The sequence below is a fragment of the Trachypithecus francoisi genome, unplaced genomic scaffold, assembly GCF_009764315.1.
Source record: "Trachypithecus francoisi isolate TF-2019V2 unplaced genomic scaffold, Tfra_2.0 Contig01451, whole genome shotgun sequence".
Classification (NCBI taxonomy): Eukaryota; Metazoa; Chordata; class Mammalia; order Primates; family Cercopithecidae; genus Trachypithecus; species Trachypithecus francoisi.
This window is the reverse complement of record NW_022681432.1, coordinates 2209241-2215240: the sequence shown is the minus strand read 5'-3', so window position 1 is coordinate 2215240 and position 6000 is coordinate 2209241.

The window sequence follows — 6000 nt, the reverse complement described above, 5'->3', positions numbered from 1 at the left end:
GAAAGAGATGTTTATCATTCTCTTCCATCTATTAAACCTCTACTCATAAACTCCTTGTGCGTTTTTCTGTGCCCTAAGTTTTCCTGGCACGAGATGATGAATCCCAGGTATACACCCCAGAAAATGTAGTCACTTTACTACCAATGACATTATTCACAGAATTAGAAAAAAAAAAAAAACTATGTTAAAATTCATATAGAATCAAAAGACAGTCAGAACAGCCAAGGGAATCCCAAGTATAAAGAACAAATGTGAAGGCATTGCATTACCCGACTTCAAACTATACTACAAGGCTTCAGTAACCAAAACAACATGGTATGGTACTGGTACAAAAACAGGCACATAGACCAGTGGAATAGAATAGAGAGGCCAGAAATAATTCCATATACCTACAATCATTTTTGTTTTCACAAAACTGACAAAAGCAAGCAATGCTTAAAGGATCGGTATTCAATCAATGGTGTTTGGATAACTGGCATTAGTCATATGGAGAAAAGTGAAACTGGACCCCTTCCTTATACCACATACAAAAATCAACTCAAAATGAATTAAAGATTCAAATGTAAAACCTAAATCTATAAAATCTTTGTAAGATAACCTAGGAAACACTATTCTGGACATAGGACCTCTCAAAGATTTCATGATGAAAGCTCCAAAGAGAGCAATCACAACAGAAACAAAAATTGACAAGTAAAACCTAATTACATTAAAAAGCTTCTTCACAGCAAAAGAAACTATCAGCAGAGTAAACAGACAACCTACAGAAAGGGAAAATATATTTGCAAACTATACATCTGACAAAGATCTAATATCAATAATCTATAAGGAACTTTAATACACAAGACAATAGAGTCCTGAAGATCATGACAGACAGGAGGCAGGACTAGATTGCAGCTCCTACTCAGACGCAAAGAGCAGCTTATGGAGTGTCACATCATGAACTTTTGCTCTAGGACTACTGCAGGAATAATTCAGGAAAGCCGAGAGAACCCACAGACTCTCTGAAGGAAGTGGATTGCTCCTGCAGGACCTGAGAGATAACCCAAATACTGTGAGTACCCAAACTATGGAAATAAAAAGGGGAATTATCTGCCCCTGAACACACACCCTCACTGGGGAATCTGAAGGTCTAGATCATGGGAGAAAATTCTGACCTTACCTGAATCTAAGTCAATTTAGACAGCCAAGTGAAATACAGTGGGTAGAGAAACCAGCGGGAAAACCCTCTGGGACCTCTGAGTTTCCATGGAAGCCATGTCTGATTTCTCACATAGCTACCTAGAGAGGACTGCCAGTGGAACTGGGAAAAGGATACAAGAAGAAGGAAACTCCAACTGAACTTTGTAACAATTCCAACCATACGAGAAGTCTCCTGGCCAGAACTTGGGGGAGGGCATGAATCCGGTGTGCAGACTCCACTGGCAGGGAAGCACAAAGCCCTACTTGCTGTTGCAGCTGGGAGGCAGGTAGCCTGGGGCAAGTTCTCAGCCCTGCTTGTCCGCTGCTTGGAAACAGACTTGTGTTGTTGGGGGGAAGCATGGTGAGAGTGAGACTGCCCTTCTGGTCTTGTGGGAGCTGGGTGAGACCTGTGGCTGTCAGTTTTCCCCCATTTCTCTGACAACTTGCATGACACAGCAAAGACAGCCATAATCCTCCTAGAAACATAACTCCATTGACTTCAGAACCGCATCCCTATCCCCCACAGCAGCCACACCAAGACCTGCCCAAGGAGAGTCTGAGCTCAGACATGCCTATAACTGCCCTCACCTGATGGTCCTTCCCTACCCACTCTGGTAGCTGAAGACAAAAGGCATATACTCTTGAGAGTTTTAGGGCCCTGTCCACCATCTAATCCTCCCCATAGTACCACAGCTGATGGTCTCCTGAAAGTGTCACCTCCCAGCAGGAGGCCAACAAGAAAAAAAATAGTGGATTAAACAACCAAAAACTAAGGACCCTCACAGAGTCAATTTCACCTCCCTGCCACCTCCACTGTAGCAGGTGCTGGTATTCTACAGCTGAGAGACTCACAACAGTTCACATCACAGGACTCTGTGCAGACAACCACCAGTACAAGCCCAGGGCCTGGTAGACCTGCTGAGTGGCTAGATTCTGAATAGAGATAACAATCACTACAACTCAGCTCTCAGGAAACCATATCCCTAGGAAAGGAGAAGAGTACTATATCAAGGGAACACCCCATCAGACAAAAGAATCTGAACAACAGCCTTGAGCCCTATACCTTTCCTCTGACAGAGTTTACCCAAATGAGAAGGAACCAGAAAACCAACTCTGGTAATGTGACAAAACAAGGTTCTTTAACACCCCCCAAAATATCATGCTAGCTCACAAGCAAAGATCCAAACCAAGAAAAAATCCCTAATTTACCTGAAAAAGAATTCAGAAGGTCAGTTATTAAGATAATCAAGGAGGCATTGGAGAAAAGTGAAGCCCAACTTAAGGAAAAAAAAAAAAAAAAAAGATACAAGAAACGAGGGGGAAAATCTTAAGTAAAATAGATAGCATAAATTTAAAAAACAATAAAAACTTCAAGAAACAAAGGACACATTTTTGGAAATGCAAAATGCTCTGAAAAGTCTCAGTAATAGAATTGAACAAGCAGAAGAAAGAACTTCAGAGCTTGAAGACAAGGTGTTTGAATTAATCCAATCAAAGATAGAGAAAAAAGAATAAGAAAATATGACCAAGCCTCCAAAAAGCCTGGGATTATATTAAACCACCAAATCTAAGAATAATTGGTGTTCCTGAGGAAAAAGAGAAATCTAAAAGTTTGGAAAACATAGTTGGGGAAATAATTGAGGAAAACTTCCCTGGTATTGCTAGAGACCTATACATCCAAATACAAGAAGCTCAAAGAACACCTGGGAAATTAATCACAAAAAGATCATCACATAGGCACCTTGTCATCAGGTTATCTAAAGTTAAGATGAAGGAAAGAATCTTAAGAAATGCGAGGCAAAAGCACCAGGTAACCTATAAAGAAAATCCTATCAAATTAGCAGCAGATTTCTCAAAAGAAACATTACAGTCTCCAAGGGATTGGGGCCCTATCTTCAGCTTCCTTAAAAAAAAAAAAAAAAAAAAATTATCAGCCAAGATTTTGTATCCAGTGAAACTATGTTTTATAAATGAAGGAAAGATACAGTCTTTATCAAACAAACACAGAGAGAATTTGCCACTACCAAGCAAGCACTAAAAGAACTGCTAAAAGGAGCTCTAAATCTTGAAACAAATCTTGGAAACACATTAAAATGGAACCTCTTTCAAGCATAAATCTCACAGGGCCTATAAAACAAAAATACAAATTAAAAAAAACACCCAAAGAACAAGGTATATGGGCAACAAATAGCAGGATGAATGAAATAGTACCTCACATCTCAATACTAATGTTGAATGTAAATGTCCTAAATGCTTCACTTAGAAGATACAGAATTGCAGAATGAATAAGAATTCATGAACCAACTATCTGCTTCCTTCAAGAGACTCAGCTAACACATAAAAACTCACACAAACTTAAGGTAAAGAGATGGAAAAAGACATTCCAGGCAAAGGGACACCAAAAGCAAGGAGGAGTAGCTATTCTTTTATCAGGAGAAACAAACTTTAAAGCAACAGCAATTTAAAAAGTAAAAGAAGGATATTACATAATGATAAAAGACCTCGTCCAACAGCAAAATATCACAATCCTAAATGTATATGAACCTAACACTGGAGATCTCAAATTTATTTAAAAAAATCACTACTAGACCTAAGAAATGAGATAGACAGAAACACAATAATACTGGGGGACTTCTGTACCCCACTGATGGCACTAGACAGATAATCAAGACAGAAAGTCAACAAAGAATCACTGGACTTAAACTATACCCTAGAAGAAATGAACATAACAGATATTTACAGAGCATTCTATCCAACAAATGCAGAAAATACATTCTATTCATCAACGCAAAATAATTCTCCAAGATAGACCATATGATAGGCCACAAAACAAGCCACAATAAATTTAAGAAAATTGAAATTATATCAGGCACCCTCTCAGACCACAGTGGAATAAAACCAGAAATCAACTCCAAAAGGAACCTTCAAAACCACACAAATACATGGAAAATAAATAACCTGCTCCTGAATGATTATTGGGTCAAAAATGAAATGAAGATGAAAATTTAAAAAATTCTTTGAACTGAATGACAATAGTGACACAACCTATCAAAACCTCTGGGATACAGCAAAGGCAGTGCTAACAGGAAAGTTCATAACCCTAAATGCCTACATCAAAAAGTCTGAAAGAGCACATGCTATCTAAGGTCACACCTCAAGGAACTAGAGAAACAAGAAAAAACGAAATCCAACCCCAGCAGAAGAAAGGAAATAACCAAGATCAGAGCAGAACAAAATGAAATTGAAACAAAAACAACAATACAAAAGATAAATGAAACAAAAAGCTGTATCTTGGAAAGGATTAAATAAAATTGATAGATCATTATTAGCAAGATTAACCAAGAAGAGAGAAAATCCAAATAACCTCATTAAGAAATGAAACAGGAGATAATACAACTGACAGCACTGAGATACAAAAGATCATTAAAGGCTACTATGAACACCTTTATGCACATAAACTAGAAAGCCTAGAGGAGATGAATAAATTCCTGGAAAGATTTACAACCTTCCTAGCTTAAATCAGAAAGAATTAGATACCCTGAACAGACCAATAGTAAGCAGCAAGATTGAAACAGTAATAAAATAATTACCAACAAAAAATTCTAGGACCAGCTGGATTCACAGCTAAATTCTACCAGACATTCAAAGAAAATTGGTTCCAATCCTACTGACACTATTCCACAAGATAGAGAAAGAGAGAATCCTCCCTAAATCATTATATGAAGCCAGTGTTACCCTAATACCAAAACCAGGAAAAGACATAGCCAAAAAGGAGAACTACAGACCAATATCCCTGATGAACATAGATGTAAAAATCCTTAACAAAATACTAGCCAACTGAATCCAACAACATATCAACAAGATAATCCACCATGATCAACTGGTTTTCATATCGGGGATGCAGGGATGGTTTAACATATGCAAGTCAATAAATATGATGCACCACATAGAATTAAAAGCAAAAATCACATGATCATCTCAATCGATGCAGAAAAAGCATTCAACAGAATCCAGCATCCCTTTACGATTACAACTCTCAGCAAAATCGACATACAAGGGACATAACTCAATGTAGTAAAAGCCATCTATGACAAACCCACAGAAAACATAATATTGAATGGAGAAGAGTTGAAGCATTCCCTCTGAGAACTACAACACAAGGATGCCCACTCTCACCACTTCTCTTCAACATAGTACCAGAAATCCTAGTCAGAGCAATCAGACAAGAGAAAGAAATAAAGAGCATCCAAATTGGTAAAGAGGAAGTCAAACTTTTGCTCTTTGCTGGTATTACAATTGTATACCTAGAAAACCCTAAGGACCCCTCCAAAAAGCTCCTAGAACTGACAAAATAATTTGACAAAGTTTCCAGATACAAATTAATGTACACAAATCAGTAACTCTTCTATACATCAACAGTGACCTAGCGGAGAATCAAATTGAGAGCTCAACCTCTTTTTCAATAGCTGCACAAAAAAAAAAAAAAAACTTAGAAATATACCTAACCAAGGAGATGAAAGACCTCTACAAAGAAAACTACAAAACACTGCTAAAAGAAATAATAGATGACACAAACAAATGGAAATACATTCCATGCTCATGGATCAGTAGAATCAATATTGTGAAAATGACCATACTGCCAAAAGCAATCTACAAATTCAATGCAATTGTCATCAAAATATCACCATCATTCTTCACAGAACTAGAAAAAACAATCCTAAAATTCATATGGAATCAAATAAGAGCCCACATAGCCAAAGCAAGACTAAGCAAAAAGAACAAATCTGGAGGCATCACATCACCTGATTTCAAACTATACTA